Consider the following 23,404-nt stretch of genomic DNA (forward strand, 5'->3'; position numbering starts at 1 on the left):
TGTCAAGTGAAAATACAAAGTGTAGATGTCTCAGCAACCTTGGCTTCATAAAGACTTAGATGGACCATTTTTAAGCCTCCTCTCCTGATAGCCTAACCTCCTGGACTCTTGCCACTGTGTCTTTAGAAATAAGTGTGTGGGAACACATCAGAAACTGGAACAAAAACCAATGTAAGAGAGTAAATGAAGGACAAGCAGGTAGAATAGTTTAGAAAATATAGTTCCCTCAGCAGACAAAGTCATAAAATAATGTCTTCTAGGATTTTTGAAAAGTTTGCAGTTGTTTATTAAAATTTTACTATTAACTCCTGTCATTAGGAATATCTATGCTGTACTTGCTAATGTAGTCTTGTAAGGAACATCTAAATTTGTGGCTGCCCCAAACCCTGTCACAGCTCCATGTTTAAAAAAATATCTCTCTATATATATTTGTATTGATTTCAGAGAGGAAAGGAGAGATAGAAACATCAATAAGAAGAGAGAATCACTGATTGGCCGCCTCTTGTACCCCCACCTCCCCAGAACTGGAGATCGAGCTCTCAAACTGGGCATGTGCCCCCACTGAATCAAACCATGATCTCCTGGTTCATAGTTAATACTCAGCCTCTGAGCCTCGCTGGTTAGGCTCCACATTTTTTTTAAATCTTCACCTGAGGACATGTTTATTGGAGAGAGAGAGAGAGAGAGAGAGAGATAGAGAGATAGAGATAGAGAGAGAGAGAGAGAGAGAGAGAGAGAGAGAGAGAGAGAGAGAGAATAGGAATATCATTGATTGGTTGCCTCCCTTACACATCCCAACTGGGGCTTGAACCCAAATCCTAGGTTTGTGCCCAGACTGGTAATTGAACCTGCAAACTTTTGGTGCATGGCACGATGCTCCAACCAACTGAGCCAAACCAGCCAGGGCACAGCTCCACATTTTGATGCTCCCTTACATAGTGAACCCCACTTTCTCAATACGGAGTCCACACCAACTACATTTCTCAACCTCCTTTGCTTTTAGGGTGCAGACTCAGGGCCGGGTTCCATCATCTGACAAACTCACACCAGGCAGATTTGGAAACAGAACATGGGAAAAGTAGAATGGGTAAAAAGCACCTGCTTAGCAGGTCAGATGGTGGCAGAGGTGGCAAGCAGACCTCACTGGGCCAGTTATATGATGTGGTCTGGGTATTGCTCTGGGAATTTCAGCTGAAATTCTATTTCTCCAGCTCCTCTGAGGAGACCATAAATAAGCTCTCAACAAACCCATTCCTGCTGATGCAAACTCAGCATGAAACCTGTAGTCTGCCATGAAGACACGAGTGAGAGAATTCCCCTTCCTGTCTCCTACTTTTATGAGAGGCTAGAAAAAAACACACACATTTCCCCACTTAGTTCCCATACATATATTTTTTCTAGATTTGAGTCAATCATTACATCTCCCAACAAAGGGTCCTTTGGACCTTGAAGAAGACGCGTTTTATCACTGCTTGTCCAGATGGGAACACTTCATGTGAGATCGCACAGGCTTTAATGCACCAAGGATAAAAATTAAGGATCAGCTGCCAGAAGAAAGTGAACCAGCAAATTCTTCCTCCTTCACGTCTGGCTTTGTCGTCCTCAATTGCTCCCTCTGTCTCTGTCCTCGTTTCCCTGGACGCGGTGCTGTGCTCTGCTGGAAGGACTGAGGCAGTTGTCTGAAGTTCCCAAGCACCTCCAAAATCAGACAGGTATTGGCACAGTGATTTAAAGGGAAAGACAATGGAAATGGATATATACTGTAAAAAAAAAGTCATTTCACTCCTTCTGTCCATAGAGGCCAAACAAGCTTGTTGGTGTGGATCACACACTGATCATTTCATGCATCTGCCACTGAAATGACTCACTTTTTTTTCTTACTTTTAAGTGAGAGTTGGCCATGGATCAGGCCCAGAAGCTTGTGAAATTCTTTCCTCCAGACACTTCCTCCATCCTCTTTCAGAATACTCCAGAGGGATAGAGGATTTTCAGGTTCCCACCTTCCCTTCCATTGTGATCATCAATCCAAGCAACATAAATTAATCAAGGACGCTGAGGTGGTTCCCCTCACAGAGTGAAGACGCTTGCCTGTCACACATGCTGATGGGCAGCCACTTGATTCTAGCAGAATCTAAAGTTAGCCTAGTCCATATATTGGAAGAAAGAAAAAATGAAGGAAAGGAAGTGGCAAGAAGGGGAGGCTAAAAAATCTTAGCTTATTTAGAGCATTAAATGCCAACAGCAATGTGGTTAGAAAGCACTGTGCTTCCTTTAGGCATAATGTACAAGGAAAGGAGGCCAGCCCCATAAGGCAGAAAAATGACAAAGGGGACCCCTCCCTTACTGAGCTACAGCAGACTAGGAGGGACAGGGCAACTTTGGAGGAGGTCGCTTTGGTCTGTGGTGTACCCCTCCCCTTCCTTCACTGGCTGGGATTGAGTTGCGGAATGTACAGCTTCCCATCTGTGAAGCTTCTAAGGAAGAACACAGTAGCTCTCGGCCAGGAGTTTGGGGACCCCATACTGTTAAGGCAGGACAGAGAAAATATAAAACATAAGATAGGATCTCTCAAAGATACAACACTAACCTTCCCTGGAATGGTGCCTGACACATAGTAGGTAGGTACTCACTAAATGTCTATTGATGATGAAAACAAGGTGAAAAACTATTAACATGAAGATCACAATAAAAGAAGTGCAGGGGAAGGAAAATGTTGTCAAGCGCCCATGCCTTATACCCTGTGAGCAAGGAAACCAGGCCGGACCTGCAGCCACGCGGCGCAAGGGCACGCTGCATGACTCTGCAGAGGCCGATCTCCTGCCTGCCTGCTCCCGTGGGACCAGCTAAGATGCATCTCACTGTGATCTACAATGAGAAGGGAACAACCTATGCAAATGAGTAAAGAAAGGAGTCAAAACTGTCGAAATGCTCAGCTGCTTGCCCCCAAGAACATCTATTTATCTTGGCTTAGTCATTAACAAAGCACAGAAAGTATCTCTCTTGGAGGCCACAGGCTACAGAACATCAAGTACCTGAAAAAGGCTTTGGATGCCTGCACATGTGTACAGTGCACAGCCGTTAATTACTAATTCAGAAAGCAGCAGGAGTGGGGCAGCACAAAGGATCACAACACCATGAGAAGTCTGGATAAACCTAAAATTATCCTAGTAGCAACAGACCTGGTTCTGCAAATGTGATGTAGAATTGATTTTCCTTTTAATTGGACCTAAATAAGGCCATTCTCTAGTACTGAGGTCCATAGAGACAGAGATAAGGGACAGGATATCCTGTCTATGTCTGCAGCTAAATTGTGGAAAGTATATCAAACTTAAAGTAAAACAAAAGAATATAAATATTCCAGAACAATCTAAAAAAAAATCATAAGTTCTAAAAATAGCAGCATCCCCATTAGCATAGCATTTTAGGTATTTACTACTTCATATTGCCTCTAATATTTAAAAAAATCCATGAAGCTAAAATTGATTATCTCCTTTTTAAAAGAAAATTCTTAATCCTATCTAATAAAAGAGTAATATGCAAATTAAACACCACTCTGCTACACCCACAAGCCACGCCCACCAGCCAATCAGGAGCGAATATGCAAATAAACCCAACCAAGATGGCTACCGCCACAGAGAACAGGAGGGAGGCATGGGTTTCCCTGACAATGGAGGAAGCCAAGCTTTCCGCCTGCCCTTGCCAGCCTAGGCCTCCACTCAAAGCTACAGTTTCAATTATAGAAGATACATAAATCCCAATAGAAATGGCTGCCGCCATGGAGCAAACAGAAGGCTTGACTCCGCTGCAGGCTACAAAGTTTCAATTGTAGAAGATAAATAAACCCCAGATACCAGGGCCTCTGCTTGGGTCACCAGGGGGCATGGCCGGCCTGCAAACCACCACAGGCCCCTCACCCAGGCCGCCCCACGCCCCAAGGGAACCCCCACCTTGATCCAGAACACCCTTCAGGGCAAACCAGCTGGCCCCCACCCGTGCACCAGGCCTCTATCCTATCTAATAAAAGAGTAATATGCAGATTGACCATCACTCCAACACACAAGATGGCTGCCCCCATGTGGTCAAAGATACTGCCCCCATGTGGACACAAAATGGCCACCACAAGATGGCCAGCAGGGGAGGGCAGTTGGGAGGGACCAGGTCTCCAAGGGAGGGCAGTTAGGGGTGACCCGGCTGGCAGAGGAGGGAAGTTGGGGGTGACCAGGCCTGCAGGGAAAGGCAGTTGGGAGGGACCCAGGCCTGCAGGGGAAAGCAGTTGGGGGGGACCAGGCCTGCAGGGGAGGGTAGTTAGGGGTGACCAGGCCTGCAGGGGAGGGCAGTTAGGGGTGACCAGGCCTGCAGGGGAGGGCAGTTAGGGGCAAACAGGCTGGCAGGGGAGCAGTTAGGCATCAATCAGACTGGCAGGGGAGTGGTTAGGGGTGATGGGGCTGGCAGGCAGAAGCGGTTAGGGGCAATCAGGAAGGCAGGCAGGCAAGCAGTTGGGAGCCAGCAGTCCTGGATTGTGATAGGGATGTCCGACTGCCCGTTTAAGCCCGATCCCAGTGGGCTAAACGGGCAGTTGGACATCCCTCGAGGGGTCCCAGATTGGAGAGGGTGCAGGCTGAGCTGAGGGATACCCCCCCCCCCGTGCACGAATTTCATGCACCGGGCCTCTAGTAAATAAATAAAAACTCAGTACTTTCCATGATGTTTCAAAAAGTGGTTGGTGGAAAGCCAATTAATATTAAACTTTTATGGAGCTAATAAATGTCATGTTGCAGATTTTCAGTTCAGACAGCTGGACCAAGACAGCATTAAAATACAGAACCGCCCCCCCACACACACACCCTCCCAAAAACTGAGTCTATGCATTAAGACTCTCATGATTTCTATGAAGGAAAAGAAAGAGCAGCTCCTTTCTTTTGGCAATTTAAATGGCCTGACATGTTCAGAGAATGGCCTAAGAGGGGGTTAGGGAGAGGAAAAAGGCAGAGAATTCTAGGAAAGTCCGTATCCATACTGACCACCTGCATAGGGCATATTCATAATACCAAGGAACATACCAACCAACGGACATGATGTAGAAAAGATTAGGAAAACACATGACAGTAAGAGTCATGTGAGATGTGCCCAGTAAACCTCTTGGATGAAGTTTTTGTATTGGGCTTTGAAAGAAACATTAGACATCAGTGGCTGAGAGTAGTTTTAGAAAGTATCTCAGAGGCTCTTGAACAAAAGGTTAAAGCTTTCAAAATGCACATTCTCAAAAGTCCTAATATTGTTCAGTTTTCTGTTTCAACATGCATAGTAACCACCAAAAGTAAGTTTTGGCCTTTGGGCCTGAAACGAAAGAATACACCTAAAATGGTATGTAAGCAAAGACTTAAAAGTAGGGGAAGATTCTGATTTCAGGACTAGTAAAGAGATCAAACTCTCGCTTTTTCAAGTACAATTTCTAAAATTCACTGGTCTTTTCTTTCTGAAACATCGTAAGTAAGAGTCATCTCAAGAACATAGTTGACATTCTACTTTTCAAAGGAAAGATAAAGCCCTTCAAAATCTGTTTCCTCTCTCCTAGGAAAGTTAATGCAAGCTAGTTACAGAATATAATTATATTCTCTGCAATGACCAATCAAAACCTAAGAGAAAATATAAGTAGCAGGAGAGGGAGTTTTCAAAGGGCCAGAATCAGGACGTCTTGGCAATGGAAGAGTCACTTTAGCTGCTAATGATTGGAAACCTTGGTTTTTCATCTTAGCCCATCAAGTGCCAGCAGCAGCATGGGTGTGGACATAGGAGAGGTACTCTTAGAGAAGTGGCACTTTTTCTTCGACAACCACATTTACGAGATATCAGAGTGTTACGTTGAATTGGACTTTGCAGTTTCCAAACACAGAACTCTTTATTAAAATTAGTCATCTAACACCCACTAGTGAGTTGAGCAAAATAATCCAGGGACCCTATGAAGAGATAATTTCACAATATTCTCAACAAAACTGATTACAAAAAAGAAACACAAAATTAAAACAAATTTAAATTTGGACTATCCCACACCTGACCAGAAGCAAGACCACAGCTTATACAGTAGTCCCCTCCTTATCTGAGGTTTTGCTTTCTGTGGTTTCAGTTACCTACGGTCAACCACAGTCCAAAAATATTAAATGGAAGATTCCAGAAATAAACAATTCATAAGCCTTTTGTTTTTTAAATTAATTTTCATATTGAAAATATTTTTTAGTGTTGACAGTATTACAGATATCTTCCATTTCTCTCCCTTCCCCCTCCCCGCCTTTCATCCTCTCCCCACACCCTGGTCTTCATCACCCTATTGCCCATGTCCATGGGCTATGCATATCTATACTAATAAAAGGGTAATATGCTAATTAGACCGGGTCAACCGGCCATCTTCTGGATGTCCGACTTCCTTCCATACAAAGCCATGGTGGTGGGGGCCAAGGCAAAGGCAGTTAGGGGCAAGATCAGGCTGACAGGGGTAAGCAGTTAGGGGCGAGATCAGGCCGGCAGGGAAGGGAAGTTGGGGGTGACCAGGCCTGCAGGGGAGGGCTGTTAGGGGTAACCAGGCCAGCAGGGGAGGGCCACTAGGGGTGACCAGGCTGGCAGGGTAGGGCCATTGGAGGTGAGATCAGGCCGGCAGGGGAGGGCAGTTAGGAGTGATCAGGCTGGCAGGGGAGGGCAGTTGGGAGCATAAGGCAGGCAGGCAGGTGAGTGGTTAGGAGCCAGTGGTCCTGGATTGCGAGAGGAATCCCAGATTGGAGAGGGTGTAGGCCGGGCTGAGAGACACCCCCAATGCCCGTGCACGAATTTCATGCACTGGGCCTTTAGTAGGTATATAAGTTCTTCGGTTTATCTCTTCTTGTCCCCCTAACCCTACATCTGTTCCATGTCTCCATCAATTCATAAGCTTTAAATTGCACGCCCTGCTGAGTAGCGTGATGACATCTTGCCTGTCTACTACATCCCACCTGGGATGCGAATCATCCCTTCATCCATCACATCCATGCGGTGGATGCTCCCTACCTGTCAGGCACTTGATAGCTGTTTAGGTTATCAGATTACCTGTCAAGGAGTTGCAGTGCTTGTGCTCAACTCACCCTTATTTTACTTCATAATGGCCCCAAAGTACAACAGAAGTGATGCTGGCAGTTTGATTATGTCGAGGAGAAGCCCTAAAGTATATGTATGGATGGGACAAAAACATATCATATATATATTGTGTTCTGTACAATCCAGGGTTTCAGGCATCCATTGGGGGTCATGGAATGTATCCTCCTAGGACAGTGGTCGGCAAACTGCGGCTCGCGAGCCACATGCGGCTTGCGAGCTGCGGTTTGCCGCTCTGTTGACTAATGAGTTTGCCGACCACTGTCCTAGGATAAGTGTATTATTACAAAAACAAGTCTTTCCCCTTTGAGACAACCACTCTTTGCACTTTATTTCATTGTGGTAAATTATACATAACATATATAAAATACACATAACATTTTAGCCATTTTTAATAGTTCAGTGGCTTAAGTATATTTACATTTATATCTCCATCCAGTCCTCCCCAAAATTTTCATTTTCCCAAATGAAAATTCTGTACCCATTAAACACTAACTCCACATTCTCCTTTCCCCAACTCCTGGACACACCCTACTACTTTTCTGTCTCTATGAATTTGACTACTCCTGCACTTTTATATAAACCTAAAGGTAATTTGACCCTAAAAAAGTAATCTGGCCACACTTGTGAAGAACCCAGAGAAGGCAATCACCAACTTGAAATTGCTTTCAAATGCAGAGGCTGGACTGGATGACCAGTCTTCTTTATCGAGGCCCCTCTTCACAGAGTGCATGCTCCAGAGAAAGCATGTGGACATTCCCACCCAGTTTACAGATATGGAAATATGGAAGCCAAACCCAATACCTGGCATGTACATTTTGATTATTATTTTTGAATCCAAGACTTTTCATATAGCCAATAACATTTTAAAAGTAGAATACAAAAGCATACCTATAGAAAGATTACATCTGCAAAAACATGTATCTGTAGACTAAGAACTGGAAGTTAGCATGAAAAACAAAACCAGGTAAGGTCCCAGGGGTGAGATTCTTGGCCATCCCTCTTTTTAACTATTTGTACTGTAACAAAAATCTCACACAAATAATTGTAGAAAATGAGCAGAGGAGAAACACAGTCTTTTAGGTATGCAACATAATTCATGTTATAAGTCTAGGTTTTAAACTGAAGATGAATTTTCCTACAGTACCTATTTGCCACTGATTCTTCCTGCACCTGCTAAGTTTAGGAAACACTACTACAAATAACAACTTCCAAGAACTCTGTGGTGCCTGATAGGTTGAGGAGGGGTGGTAAGGTCAGAGTGGAGAGACAAGATTTAGCCCTTGGTTTGATTTTGTGAGAAAAAAAATGCAAATGAGAAACCTCTAACACCTGTTGACTTCTTTCAGGTTAGTCAAATAATGACATACATTTGACTTGTCAGGTAACAGATGAGGACCCAAATGCTTATTTTTGCTCAAGCTATTTCAATGAAAGGCTAACGTGGGCAAAGCCAGCACATCCGATTTCCTCGAGCCAATAAGGGTGGGTTATGGGAAGACAGCAAGGGAGGCTCACGCCAGCTCAAACCCACCACCACAAGCCCTCTTCTGTGATTTCAGTTCTGTCTGAGGACTGGCTAATGTACTCAATGTGACTCATGAGGAAAGCAGGGCCAGTTTCAACAGTGTCTCCAAACCAAGTAATGGCACAGTATTACTTAATTAATCTTAATGCTAAATGACCATATAAAATTATCGTGAATGAAAATCCATGCTTAGGAATTATCAGGAGAAATCAGCAGTAGAAACTTCAAGAATATTCCATAGATACCCCTTGTAAAACATACAAAGGTACATTTTCACCTGGTCGTATCTAGGCTGCTAAAAAAAAAGTCCAGTGGGTCCTTCCTGTTTGCAAAATGAAGAAGACCCACTCCAAAGTCCTGCAATACTGGCCCACAGCTTATCCCCTGACCTCCCCTTCATGCTCTCGCCCTGCTACTTTTCCCAGCTCACCAAAATCTAGGCGTCCTGGCATACTTGTGAGTCTCCCCAAATGTCTTGTACTTTTGTACCCCTGCCCCCCACCCCACCCTGACCGGTTTCCTGTGGTCACTTCTCTATGGAGTACTCTTCTCCTGCAGGACTCCTCCCAGTGACACTTCCTCAGGAAAACCTCCCAGATGTAACCCACTGCCTCTGCAGAGGCTTCCCCCTCCTCCCTCCTTTCCTCGGACTCGCTCCAGCTCCCTGTTCTAAGTGCCCACAGCACACACCACACATGAAGCCAACACAGAGGCTCTAGGACCAGCACAGAGGACAACGACTGCTCATGAATGGTAAGTCTCTCCCATTAGATCCCCAATCCCTTCAGTGCATAGATCCTATCTCAGTCATCTTTCTTTCAATATTCTAGCACCTCTCTCTTCAAAGATCACCAATAAATGCTGTGAAGTAAAGGAAGGAATACATAGGAAGGAAGACCCACTGTTACAACTTTAAGCACAGGGACACCAATCCAGGCTGGGCAGAGGAGCACTGTTCCCAGGCTGGGCAGAGGCACCTGGGCCACGGTCCAGTGCAGGTAGGTGGGTAGGACAGCTTCAAGTAGTCACAAAGGGCTAGGCCTCCATTTTTAGTTTTCCACATGCTCTAAATGGTTTCAGCAGGATACTGTGACTGGTCTCATTAACAATGGAAAGTTGTAACTAAGGTGAAGGTAGGAAAAATGCTCAGAAATTTCCAGGACTTGCATTACATTGTGGAGTAAATGGCCCCAAGCTTTGGACCCAACACATGCTCCTGGAAGATACTGGCCCAGTCACTGAGATCTGTCCCAGCTATGATCCATCCACCTGGCTGTGAGGACCAGAGCTGGCAAACTGAGGCCCCTATTTATTGGGATCCAGCCACATCTGCTCACTGACATACTGTCTTGAGTTCCTTTCACACTATAGGGGACAAGGATACCACCACAGAAACCTCAGGGCCCACAAAGCCCAACATATTTATTGCCCTTGATAGAAAACGTGTGCCAAGCCCTGCTCTAGACAGTGACACTTCACAAAGTCATTTTGCTGACTGGAATCATTCTGTGCATATTTTCCCTTGACAATTAAACATCTGATACAGCATGCCATGTCCTTAGAACTGCAACCTTTAATCATCAATTATGCTCAGTTCTCTTCCTACTCTGTGAGAAAGAGACGAGGGGTTTTCCTCTAATATAGGACTGGTTAAACAAGGATACTAGCTGCAATATATTGAGAGCAGATGGTGGGTGCTAAGTAAATTGTGGAAGGCGAGTTGTTGTCAGTGGCCTCCACCTTGATGGCAGTTCTCCGTTACCTGCAAGCATGGCACCTCGCACACCAGGCACAGAACACCACAAGCAGACAAGCCAGAAGAACTAGTGCAGAGCCACGCGCACTCTCCCGGAGGTCTCCAAGACCTGGACAAGTGTACCTGTCCTAGCTGTCCTCACCTTCTTGGCAAGGTAATGGTTTTCCTTCTCCAACACAGCCCTCTACCCAGGCAGCAGCATGACACTGAAACACTGTAGTCTCTTTCACAGATTGCTAAGCTGACCAGGTGTCAGACTTCCTCACTATCACAAAATGACAGATCCGCAGCAGGGTGAGTGTTGACTTAGAAGACGGCCACTGTCTTTAGGCTTACACACAATTCACAGCACGTAAGATTTTTCTAAATAAAATTTGTGATCCCTTGGGCCTAATGTCACATCCTCCGTGTGGGATCAGACCCTAGAATTGGTTTCTGGAAAGAAGCAAACACTGACACAGAGCAGGGAGCTGCTGGAGAGAGCCGGCCAGTCCGACTTGGGTAGGCAAATAATGTGCACAGGGTAGACATCATAAAGGCACCTGTGTGAGCCACCAAGAGGGGTTACCAAGCTCAGAGTTGGTGCAGAGAAGCAAAGCAGAGAACAGTAACTCTTCCATTTCCCCTGAATACAAGGGAGCCCGGACCTCTACACCCAGGTGAGGTGGGTCATTAGAGATTGCACTCAATCCCTATCAGGGGTCCTCAAACTTTTTAAATAGGGGACCAGTTCACTGTCCCTCAGACTGTTGGAGGGCCAGACTACAGTTTAAAAAAAACAACTATGAACAAATTCCTGTGTGCACTGCGGGCCCGGGACGAGGCGGTTGCTAAGCAGGACAGGCAGCGGCACCCAGCTGGCCGGATAAATGTCTTCTGTGGGCCGCATGTGGCCCGCAGGCCGTAGTTTGAGGACGCCTGCCTACGTTTTCTGTGTCCCAAACGCAACAGGGGAGGGGAGCATCTTCCCTGCTCTGCTCAAAGTGCTGGCTGGTCAGTGTTCCAGGGCCTTCCTTCAAAGGGCAGCACTTCACCAAGTCCTCTCTCCCCACGGCTGCCATTGAAAGCAGTCCAATGGGCTATTTTTACTCTGACAGCTGCATCCTCTCGCACTGCGTACAGAAGGAAGTCCCAGGCCACCTTGGTTAGAGCCTGTGCGAGAGGAACTTACAAGTGGAGAGAGAGAGAGAGAGAGAGAGCATGGGCCACCAAGTAGCCAGAGGCCTCTCACTGGAGTCAGCAGGACCTCGAGGTGACTGGGTGACGCCATTCACCATAATCCCACTGCAAATGCAGGAGCAGCAGCAAGAGAGGCTCTGTCAGCCTCGCTTGAAGAACATTTAAAAAAATCAAATGTTTGAAAACATTCTTACTTTGTTAGCTATGAGATTTATTTTGTCTTTAGAGTGTAGGTTCAGGGTGTTAAATAATGCAGTTTAAGTTAGCAATCATTCACAGTAGATCTGAAGCTACCTCCTGCTTGGGTGCGGTAGGGCTGGTCTCTGTGACAAGGTATTTCATTAAATAGTAAATTCAAGTCGGACCATTCTCACCATTGCTAGGCCTTGACCACTTGCTCTAAAGGCCAGTACACTTGGAAACAGTCTCTAAGATTCTCTGCTTAGGAACTGTTTCCAAGACCGATGGCTCAACTTCATATGCCTCACACCATGTCAGAAAAGTGTTCCCTTTGCAGCCATTAATAAAATAATAAAGGGATGGCCCGTGGCAGCTTTCCCACTCGTCCTCTCCTTTCTCTGGCAGGTGGCTGTATGTCTTGCTTAATATATTTAATAGATTTTCTCCCTTTAGTTGGGGAAAAGTCTGAGAAGCAAATAAGCATGTCCACAAGCTGACCTTCAAAGGACAGAGGCTGTAGTCCAGACTCAGGCACACACCCTCTCCCTTCTCCCCCTGCTGGGAGCAGCTATGGTACGGCCTGTGTTTTCTGATGCCCTGTGCTCAATAATGAATGCTGACATTTGACACCTGTACTAGTTGTGGTGATAACTGAGAGGAGAGAAATAATTTCTCAATTCAAACCCGGTTCAACACTGAGCTAGGCCCCAGCACACAAAGTTCTCCAAACATCCCAGGAGTCAGACACAGCTAGGGACACACTTCAATGCACAGTGTGGGCATGACCTGCTTATGCAGCCGGCACCAAGGTGATACTAGCTGGGTGCACTGCTTCGCTCATGGCTTTTAAAATCAGGCTGATCACTTCCCCTGCAGGTGTGGCAGCACACAGTCCACCTGCAGTTCCTGCCAACAATGCATTATTATGAGCACCTGAAGATGGCAAACTTGCTTAAAGCAGACTTCAGTACACCAGACCACCTCTAAGTCATTATTTTTCTTGTGGCTACAAACAATGATGGTACCGAGAGTCATGAACCAGCTTTGGGTCCTAACCAAGCAACCATTTGTTACTTCTCAAACGTCTGACTGCCGGTGGAAGGGCCTCACCAAGGCGCCTGCCAGCAACCCTCTGCATGCCATCACCACCAAGATACCCAGGGCCCCCTCCCATGGATACTCGCCTTGGTTCTTCCCTTGACACTAAGTTGCTCCTCCCTTTTAAACTCCTTCAAAAATTAAAGCTTTCCAGATATGCTCTGATGTCACTTCCTCTGTCCACAGCACTTAACATGGCAAGCAAGAGAGACTTCTTATTAAGGGTTAGTGGCCAAAGAACTGCAGAATATCTGCTCAGAGCTTCTCCTCTCCAACCCCTCAGTGCCCTGGGGTGCCCCTGCAGGAAACAACAAGACTCAACAAAGTTGAGACTAATTAGAACCATAAAAGGGCATGGCCTTAGGAATAATAATCCATATGTCTCCACCACACAACATATGGGTCCTGTGCTCTGAATGCTACACCACCACTTAAAGCCAGATGCTTCACCCTCCCAGCATTCTGTTCATTTTCTACTCTCCCAGTCACACTGTAGGAGCATTTCTTGCATGGTTTTATTCAACCTCAATGGCATAGCTGAGGATGCTGAAATCATTGCCAGTCTGGATCTCTCACCTGAGCCCTGCACATGCATTTTTATCTCATTGGGAATATCACATGAGCATCTCACCCAGAAGTGAGCTTAGTCCTTTTTCAACTCTGTCTCCACCTCCTGGAGCTCTCACATCCATTGGTGGCACAAGCTGTCCTTTCAATCCTCAAAGCTGTGACCTCAGGCATCCTTAACATCTCCTCTGCTTCACTCCCCGCTTCACTCCCCCATTTCACCCGCAAACAATTCCTATTTTCCACTTTGAGAAATGGCTTTCTATATTTTGAAGATGTTTTACAAGGCACCCCCAAGTTCTTGATGAACTGTTCCCCTTATTTCAATTCTTTTCTTTTGCTTTCAATTCTGTTCATTTGAAAAAACTACTGCTATGCCACCTTTCCTTGGGTTCATGTGTGCTAGAGAATCTTTTTCCATCCTTTGATTTCCAACTTTGCTGTGTCACTTTGTGGAAATGACTTCTAGGAAAAAAAAATCCCACTCCCCAGTACCTCAGTTCAAACCCTCACCACTTATGACCAGGAGTACTATAAGAGCTTCCCAATAGCTTGCCCAATATCAATTTCCCTCACTCTATCTCTTTCCCTAGTCAAACCCTGGAAGAGAAATCCAAAGTATGTCACTTGACTTTGTTTAAAAATCTTTGCTAAGTCTCTGCTTTGCACAATACAGGACTCCATTTGACAAATGAAACCCTTCCAAATCTGCTGTGGGACTACCTTCCCAGCCTGGCCACCCTACAGACCTGCTCTCCTGCGCCTCCATAAGTCCCAGAACACACCTTACCTCTGCATGCCTGCACCACTGCATGCCCTTTGCCCGCCCGCACACATGTGCTTTATTACCCAAGAGCCCATGTCCCACTCCAACTGTTCCTTCTCACCATTACTACTTGGAAAACCTCTGTTATCCTATATCCTTAGGATGGCACCAAAGTGTCATCTCCTTGGCAAAGCTGGCTGGCCTCACCGGTTAGCTGCTTTCTCCTGGTGCTTCAGGGACCCTCCCTATGTGATGCAGTGCAACTCTGCACTGTTGTAAGGACTTCTGTGCCTGTCCCTTCTTAATGCTGGGCCTATCTCACCTCTCCTTGTATTTCATTCCCAACCCCTGCTACAAGGTAGTTATTCAATAAACATTTGATGAATCTGAGGGAATAACTCCCAACTTAACTAAAAAGAGAACTAAAGATGGCACCGCTGTCATCCCAGCCACCTGGAGCTACCTTGTTCTGACTGTCACCGAGGGGCTACCTTCTCCACTCTATAAGCAGGTGACCTGCACATTCCTAGTGGCTCTGGGCTTATTTCCCTTTCCTGGACAGCTTGGAAGGGCTCATCCTGAGACACAGCTCCCCACTGAACCAAACCATACTAGTCCTAGGAGGCTGCCTCAACACCCCTCTTTACAAAGTCTCTCCCATCCCTCCAGCCCATGGTCATGAGGATCTTGTGTAAACGAACAGAACCTCCACATACCATCCACACCAGGCAGCGCACCACTTTCTGGCACTCCAGTTGCCACTGTCAATGCCTACTACCACTCCAGCTGTGGCCCAGAGGATAGCTCATGTAGGACCTGGGTTTGGAGGTCCTGTTATTCCTGCCACTGTCATATTCTCCGTTGAGGACTGGGAGGGATGCAAACTAGGTAAGCCTATTCTGGGAACACAGCACATGGCACACAATGTGCTTGGTACTTGGTCACACAGGGAATCAGGAGAGGTGGGACCAGAGGGGGGCTCAGTAAGAAATGCTCAAGAAACTGGGACTCAATTTAGAGAACCAGTCTGGGAACAGTCCTCAGACTTTCTCGACTTAGAGAAACAGTCTGAGGAAGTCTTCAGGTGTGTGAAGACACTGGTCAGTAAGTATGAGTACTACAGAGAAGTCCCCAGCTGATGTACAGGGGCTCTAGAAAGTCAGGCACAGGAAGCTTAACACAGATCTCTGTCATTCAGAGACAAACAACAATTCCTCTTTAGAATCCAGAAAGTACTAGAAGATTTCAAGCCCCTCTAGTCCATTCTGGCTTTAGAACTCCACTTGCAAGTCAGCTTGTCACCAAGGGAAAGGTCAGCAGCCATTTGGAGCTGCCTCCTTCTGACTGTCACCGAGGGGTCAGCAGCCAGCTGGAGCTGCCTTTTGCACTTGACTGTCCCCACACAAGGAGCTCAGATACCACTTGACTCGAGAAAGAGCAATTACTAGACAGTTTTCGATACCTACCATAATCATTTCTATTTGAGTCATTTCTATTTAAGTCTGAGGTTGGCTTCAAACAAATTTACCTCAACACAGGAAGGCTGCTGCAAGCCTTTGGTATAATGGGTACCACTGATATTTGGGCGGCATCAAAGAATTTCCTAGAGAGGTGAAAACAACTGAGGCTCACTGGAAACAGCTGTCAATCTGAAAACCATTCCAGGCCAAACAAAGGTTTGTTTCCAAAGTCCTTGTTCTCATCAGTGATCTGACTGTGGTATTTTTTGCGATGCCAAAATAACTGATATCATCCACACTGGAAACAATGGCCAATCCAAATAGGAAATCTTGCCCAATGCTTCAAGCTACATAACAAGGGGAATTATGAATCCTAAAAAAGGTCAGAAACTCTTTTAACTGAAACAATCAAGTAGAAATAGAACATAACTGATATTGAAAATGAAACCTATACATTTGAAATCTGTGTTTTGGACTATCTTCTCCTTTTAAAGATTAAGGTGACTGAAATGAATGCTGTGTATCTACTGACCATGAATGACAAGGATGTAGCTTGTTTGGTGTCACACATTCACACATGAATCCACAGGAAACACTGTTATAAAACACAGAACCCATTCCAGCCAAGCAATCTACCTGTCATTATTTCTTTTATTTTATTAAATTTATTGTTCATTTTAAAGCAAATCAATTACATAGTAACATGACAATTCCAAATTGTTCACAAAAAGTGATAATTAAGTTCTATTACCTGTCATTATTACCAAGAGTGTGGCCACCCACCTGCCTGTGTTCCTGCCCTACCTTTCTTCATTAAAAAACATACTATGAAGATAATCCCATTATAAAAAATAAATAATAATAGAGAAAAAAGTGAAATTCATCCTTGCCACCCTCCTCACCTATTCCAATCCTTTCAAACCCTTATGTGTGTGCATTTACACACTTATATAATATCAGAAATATATAATTGATACTTAATTTTACTTAAGTGGGATCATATTGTAGATATTATTGTACAACTTGCTTATTTTGTGTAACAGTTAATCTTTTTCTGTGCACACACATAAACCTCCTTTTCTTTTTGAACTGCTGCAGAGTATTTCTTAATATGGGCATATCATAACTGACCACTAGTTTCTGCTGAACGTGTGTGTGTGTGTGTGTGTGTGTGTGTGTGTGTGTGTGTGTGTGGTGGGGGTGTTGGGGCTGCAGTCTTTTGCTATTACAAACAGAGCTGCAGTGAACAACCTGGCCCATCCCTATGTGTATGAGACAAGACACCTGGCTTATGCCAGGGGAAATGTAGCCTCAGCTCCTGTTACCTGAAGGTCATGGACAGGGTGGACCCAGGGTTCTGAGAGCTGTGGGCTTTTGTGGTCACCAGGTAGAAAGGCACAGCTGGGGTGAGGCCCTGCAGTCTGACTGAGTGGCCACCAGAGGAGGACCACAGGTGACAAGGCTCTTCCTCATGAGCCAGAACACTGCCCCTGTGCCTGGAATGTTCTCTCAGCTTTTCATGATCTGGCCATACGCTCCCTGAAATCTGAGACAACATTTCAACCAGCTCTGCCCCTACCTTAAGCATGCTGTCTTGGCTGTAGCAACCCTTAGAATTTATTATTCACTGACTGTGTTGTTGATGGACTGTCCTTCTTGTATAACCACACTTCTAATGCAAACCAAAGGCAGCTGAAGGACCCTTAAGAGATCAATCAGAAAGTCACAGAAGTTTCACAGGGGATTCTATAATGTAATAACGTAGGAAGAGGTAATCCTGAACTATAGGCCATAAGAGCTCTGTAGAACAGGACATCTAGACCTGCCAATGCTCATAAGCTGCACTGAATTTACCAGACCCTCTGCCTTCACAGATTACTTGTGATTAATAAATCATTCTTGTACAGCTCTTCCTTCAACCCTCACCCACGCCCAATAAGCCACAAATTACCAAAGACAGGATGTCTCACTTGGGAATGGAGTTGAAAATGCATGTGGCTCTTACTCTTGGCAAGCACCTGAAGAGGGCCCTATGAAGCAGCCAGGCTGAGTGCTGGAGGAGAACAAAGAGGTCCAGCGCAGCACCTGCTGCAGCGGGCCTGTGACCAGCTCCAGAGCCCAGGCAGAGGTGGCAAAGGGCTAGATCAGCAAACAGAGGTCAAGCAGCTATTTGACATATTAAAGAAGCTGTCACAGAGCATACACAATTCACAACCCAACCAAGAGTACAGACCCAAAATACTGTAGAAAAAGGGACGAAGCCCTGAGGTTGGAGGGCACTGGGAATGTCCTTCTCAGAAGGAGAGCTGGCTGAGCTCTGAGAGGAGGAGAGCACTTGGGCAGGCAGGACAAGGGTGAGAGAAAAAGTGCACAAAGAAGCACAGTTTCTTATAATTCAACTAGTGGCCCGGTACACGAAATTTGTGCATGGGGGGGAGGGGAGTGTCCCTCAGCCCGGCCTGCACCCTCTCCAATCTGGGACCCTGCGGGGTATGACATCCCTCTCGCAATCCGGGACCACTGGCTCCTAACCGCTCACCTGCCTGCCTGCCTGATCACCCCTAACCACTCTACATGCTGGCCTGCTCGCCCCCAACAGCCCCCCCCGCCAGCCTGCTCGCCCCCAACTGTTCCCCCTGCCAGCCTGCTCACCACCAACTGCCTCCCCCCTGCTGGCCTGATCATCCCCAACTGCCCCCCACTGCCGGCCTGCTTGCCCCTGACTGCCCCCCCTGATGGCCTGCTCGCCTCCAACTGCTCCCCTGCTGTCCTGATTGCTCCCAACTCCCTCCCCTCCTGGCCTGATCGCCCCTAACTGCCTCTGCCTCGGCCCCGCCACCATGGCTTTGTCCAGAAGGACATCCAGAAGGTCTCCTGGTCTAATTAGCATATTACCCTTTTATTAGTATAGATGCCTTTGAAAATCTGGGCTTGGGCTTGTCTTACATTTGGGAAACTTCTGAGGAAGAGAGATGGGGTTGGTCACCAGGTGCACATGTAGCAGGGGAATGAGGTGCCTCCAGGAGCCCTCAGTCCCTCAGCACCACTGTCTAAGCCAGTGGTCGGCAAATTCATTAGTCAACAGAGCGGCAAACCGTGGCTCGCAAGCCACAGTTTGCCGACCACTGGTCTAAGCAGACTGAATACCTGACCTTGGTGAGTTTCCTCATAAATAAACAGGTTAGCGAAACAATAGTACAGACATATAGGTAACAGTAAATATCAGAACCAGAAGGGGCCAACTGCAAACAAACTATCAAAAGAAAATTCTGAGCCTGGACATTGAAAAAAAATGTCTTTAGTGTTAAAAGAAATATAAAACAGAATCACCAGGAATAAATGTCTGTCTATGAAAACATCTTATTCTTTAAAAATGATAATAAAAAACTGAAACTTACATGGTTAAAAATATAAAACTCACAACTTAAAGTGGAAAACAACATCCAAGCTGATTTTAGCTTAAAAAACCTATCTGGCCCTAGCCAGTTTGGGTCAGTGGATAGAGTGTTGGCCTGCAGACTGAACAGACCCGGATTCAATTCCAGTCAAGGGTACGTGCCTGGGTTGCAGGCTCAGTCCCCAGTAGGGGGTGTGCAGGAGGCAGCCGATCAATGATTCTCTCTCATCATTGATGTTTCTATCTCTCCCTCCCTCTCCCTTCCTCTCTGAAATCAATAAAAATAAAGAAACAAAACAAACCTATCTGGTAGACATACAATGTTCTGGTTTAAATATAGGGGGGTAAACTATTCCACACATGAATGCATGAGTAACACTGTTACCAAACAATATTTTTCCTATTTAATCCTAAAATGTACATTATTTAAAAATTAAAATTCTTTGTGCTATTAGCCCAGTGAAGGAATGAGAATACCTTTTAAAGCATTTTTGTTAATAGTGAAAAATAGTTTTGTTTCCTGCAGGTGTTCTGGTTAAATACCCAGAATGAAAAATGAAACAAACACTGAAATCTTTTACATTAGAAAGAGTTCTGTTTCTTTTTTCAGAGGAAGGGAGAAACCTTTCATTACTCAATATTACTTCCTTAGTGCCTTTGAACAATGTGAGAGTTATGATTTGAAAAGCACCGTCTCTGGAGCAGAAGTTTTTACCACCCCTCAAATCTGAAGCCATCAGTAGGCGCTGAAGACACAGCTCACAAATGAGAAAACACTTCTGACTAAATGCAAGTAGCTTCCCAACCAAGACCTACACATGCAAACAGTGTATGTTATAATTACAGGGCTGGGTTTCATTCATGTTGAAACCATGTATGTGGCAATGATTTATTTCCTGCTGGCTCTGCCACTTGCTGGCAGGGGACGTGAGCCAGTTGTCACTGGGATAATGCCATCTGCCTTGCTGGCTCACCTGTTCTAGGGAGTGGGCAAGACAGGTATGGTCTGTGGTGTTAGGGCCCCAGCAGAAGCATCATGTCTTATTACAGCTAGCCTTGCCTGGCTCAAATGCCACCAACCAGATTTCCCAAATTTCCAGTCCCTTCCAAAGTCCTGGTCAAACGCCTGGTCACTGCACATGTCCCCAGATACACACAGCAGAAGAGGAACCTTGTTTCTGGAGCTTCCACAGCCTCAGTTACTACTTGATTCCTAGCACCAAAGGCCTGCCCAGAGTCAGAGCTCATGTTTTACTGACTGTAATTATTATTAACTAGAGGCCCGGTGCACAAAATTCGTGCAGGGGATGGGGGGGGGGGGGAGAGCGGGCCTAAACGGGCAGTCAGACATCCCTCTCACAATCCAGGACTGCTGGCTCTCAACCGCATGCCTGCCTGCCTGCCTGATTGCCCCTAAACATTTCTGCCTGCCACCTTGATCACCCCCAACCACTCCCCTGCCAGCCTGATCAATGCCTAACTGCTCCCCTGCTGGCCTGGTAACCCCTAACTGCCCTCCCTTGCCAGCCTTGTCTTCCCTAACTACCCTCCCCGGCCAGCCTGGTCACCCCCAACTTCCCTCCCCTGCAGGCCTGGTTGCCCATAACTGTCCTCCCCTGCTGGCCTGGTTGCCCCCAATTGCCTTCCCCTGCCGGCCTGGTCCCCCCCCCCCCCCCAACTGCCCTCCCCTGCAGGCCTAGTTCCCCCCAACTGCCCTCCCTTGCAGGCCTGGTCCCTCCCAACTGCCTTCCCCTGCTGGCCTGGTCATCCCCAACTGCCCTCCCCTGCAGGCCTGGTCGCCCCTAACTGTACTGCCCTGCTGGCCTGATCGCCCACAACTGCCCTCCCCTGCAGGCCATCTTGTGGCGGCCATCTTGTGTCCACATGGGGGCAGCCATCTTTGACCACATGGGGGTGGCCATCTTGTGTTGGAGTGATGGTCAATTTGCATATTACTCTTTTATTAGATAGTATATTTATAAAATAACCATAATACATATCCTCTTTATACACTAAGGGCTTCGCCAGGGCAGATATTGAGATTTACTTCTGTTATCTCCTGCACCTACCGTGGGGCTGGTATGTAGTAGGAGCTCAAGAAATGAATAAATCATTAACCCCCTGTGTTCAATGTCTGGACAAAAGACTCAACAGTGTGAGGAAGGCACTTGAGGCAATAATAAAAAACAAAAATATTGCTAATAAAAAGTAAAGAAGAATAAGACTTGGTGGTGGTGGTAGTCTGGGGAAACACACTTTCATACACTGTTAATCAAGACACAAATGGTACAACCTGTTCCCAAGCTGATGTGGCAACATCTATCAATACTGTTGGCAAAGTCAGGGGCACCAGTTATGCTACCAGAGAACTATGGCAGGGAAGCACACTGGAAAACCTGAGAGAAGATCCAGGTTTCCACAAAGCCATACACCAGCTGTGGGATCAAGAACAAATCCCTGCACATCTCTGAACTTCAGCTTCTTGCTCGCAGTGATGGGATCAAGTAGGTCATCTCCAGGACCTTGTGCAGCAGGCATGAAAATGGAAGCCAGAGCTCTTCGGCATCTCCTGTTAGTTTAGGGCTGACTTGAGTGAGTATGGAGGTGCCCAAGTTTCTAAGAGTCTTCATTCCAGAAGATCTACTCCTCAGATACTCTTCGGGAGAGATAATAATTGAAGCCTCAAACCTCTTCCCCTTAGCTGACCATCTGGCTTCCTGGTTCAGAGGATGGAGAACTTTATCGCATCCAGCACAGAAACACCAGAGACAAGTTGCTGCACTCCAGGACCAGGGTCAGGCCCAGCCGGTCTAGAACAGCGTCTTTCATTTTCTTCCACCTATCAGGTTGCTAGGAAGAGTGGGAGGCCCTGCTAATGCCATGTTGGATACCCCCCAACAATTATCCAAATAATGGAAAATCAGATCTAATCTAACTAAATCAACCAAATTCCTTAGAGTCTTTCCTAAATAAAATCAATAAGTGCATAATAACTAAGGAGGTCATCAGCATATTCATGAGCTCTTTCATGGTGGGTATACTTTATAGTACTGTTATTGATCAGGTATTGCAACAGATTACAACTAAGAGGCTATAACAGGCACAAAAACTGTGTAATCTTCCATTCTGTCTATCTCTTCTATACCAAGATGTCACAGAAACCCATCCTCTGGCAGCCTCCATTAGTAACGAGATCAGGTTTGGCACCACCTCCTTGACGCTAGTCCTCTTGGCTACTCAGGTGTCCGAGCATTCCTATGAACACCCACTTGCCCAGGAGACTCACCCAGACTTGTGGGCCGCAGGCCCTTTCCAGGGTCCTCCTGACTCTAGATTCCCATGACCATATTCAGCAGAACATAGTTCCACAGATGGTATCAGGTCCCTGCTCAGAGAGACTGGCTAATGTGTACCTTCAATGTGGAACCTGGGACCATTTTTCTGTCAACACACCGTGAATCTTCCAGAGGGGTGATAAATTCCCTAAACTTATTTATTTTTTGCAAAGCATCACATTCCAAGCCTAACGTCTGACAGCCTATCCTTTGAGAATCCTCAGGAAGCCCCTGACCTCTGACTTCTGTTTTAGAAACCTCGCTGAACAATATGACTGCCCTTTCTCACTTAGAGCAGACCTAAAGAGTCCAAAATCCCTTGTTAAGTGATGCTAAGCACCCAGTGTTTTTAAACCCACTCAGATGTTTGTTGGAAACGACCCAAAGTGCACTGCCCAATCCACAGACAGCTACACAACATCAAGACTCACGGAACTCCTGCATGGAAGCGACAGGGCTGAAACCTTTCTATATTAGATAGTAACTACCTCCCTCTTCCAGCCCCCACCCCAGACTAGCGTTACCCAGAGTAAGTCAGGGATCATAAGATAAACATGCAAGGTTTCGAAGCTCTTAGAAAATGAAGCAGGTCCAGCTCCCTTCTCTCTCATTCTTTCCCCTCCACTCTCTATTAGGGCCCCTCATCAGGCTGGGAGCAGCTCACCGCAGCTGTTCGGCCCTGCATACAATCTGCCCTTTCACCTTTATCTCTGTCCTTATTTCACTCTAGGGATCAGGACCAGCAAAACATAGGGCTGCTCAAGAATCAAATCTATCTGTTAATTCCCTACCTACTCCAAACAAGTTAATATCCCTGACCTAGCCCAGGCTGGTGAGTGTGTGGCTTCTGGAACTAGAGCTGCAATTTAAGACAGAAGCAGCCATGGGCATCAGGCAGGGGCTCACCAAAGGTCTGAACCAGGAGTCCTCGAACTTTTTAAACAGGGGGCCAGTTCACTGTCCCTCAGACCGTTGGAGGGCTGGACTATAGTTTAAAAAGAAAACTATGAACAAATTCC

At 46.2% G+C, this 23,404-nt stretch overlaps 1 protein-coding gene across 3 annotated transcripts in view; it reads right to left on the reverse strand.

Annotated features, from left to right (window-relative positions):
- Positions 1-23,404, reverse strand: part of DUSP22 (dual specificity phosphatase 22) — a 63,281-nt gene that overhangs the window by 18,312 nt on the left and 21,565 nt on the right. The window lies entirely within an intron of this gene.

Source organism: Plecotus auritus (assembly GCF_963455305.1).
Source record: "Plecotus auritus genome assembly, chromosome: 2".
NCBI lineage: Eukaryota > Metazoa > Chordata > Mammalia > Chiroptera > Vespertilionidae > Plecotus > Plecotus auritus.